The following is a 1,097-nucleotide window of genomic DNA, read 5'->3' on the forward strand; positions in this document are numbered from 1 at the left end:
CGTTAGATGTTTCTGTAATTTTTCCTTTGATAAAGGTAGCTTTTGCATATTTATCGAAGCCAAATTGCATCCTGATGTCATCACTGAATTGTTTAACAATCGCTAGTAAGCCCTTGAGTTGTTGGTCATTTTTTGCAAAGAGCTTTAAATCATCCATGTAAATGAGATGATTTATATTTTTATCAAACATTTTATAACCGTACTGTACACCATCGAGCAATTTCGAGATGGACAGAAGAGGAGTGGTGATAGTGAGTCACACTGGAAAATGCCACAGGAAATTCTTACATCTCCAGCATTAAGAGATTCATTGTCACTGTTCAAAGTCAGTGTGGTTCTCCATGATCTTATACTTACAGACAAAAAGTTTCGCAGAGTAGGAGCTGTTTTATACATTTCCAGACATATCTTAATCCAGCAATGTGGCAGAACTATCCAAAGCTTTTTTTATAGTTTATCCAGGCCATTGACAAGTTTTTGTGTCGTTTTGTAACAATCCTCCAAGATCATCTTATTGATGAGTAGCTGATCTTTACAACCATAGGATCTACGTTTACATCCTTTTTACTCACTAGGGAATATGCCACTTTCTAATAAAAAAACTATAGGTATATTCAGTCAGGACAGATGTTAGCGTTTTATACATTGTTGTTAAGCAGGTTATGGGTCGATAATTTTTTGGTTCATTTGTTACTTCATATTTTTGGAAGTAAGAGTGTTAAACCATTAACTAGCCAAGAGGGAATCATACAATTACTACTACTACTACTACTACTACTACTACTACTACTACTACTACTACTACTACTACTATTATTATTATTATTGTTATTATTATTGTTATTATTATTATTATTATTTTATGTTTGACTTTTGTTTTGCGTTTGTACAAGTTGGATCCAAGTCTCACCCAGAGACCTCAAGAGACAACAAGTTAGAAGTTCATGTAGGTGTTATGCCTAGGGTACCATATATTTGGATTTGTACAGTTTTGTTCAAGTGAATGTTTAAGAAACCATAAGAAAATTATGTGTTTGCTTTAAAATTTGAGATCACATAGACAGTATTTTACGTAGGATATGGGCAGTTCCCATGAG

The sequence above is a fragment of the Octopus bimaculoides genome, chromosome 5, assembly GCF_001194135.2.
Source record: "Octopus bimaculoides isolate UCB-OBI-ISO-001 chromosome 5, ASM119413v2, whole genome shotgun sequence".
Classification (NCBI taxonomy): Eukaryota; Metazoa; Mollusca; class Cephalopoda; order Octopoda; family Octopodidae; genus Octopus; species Octopus bimaculoides.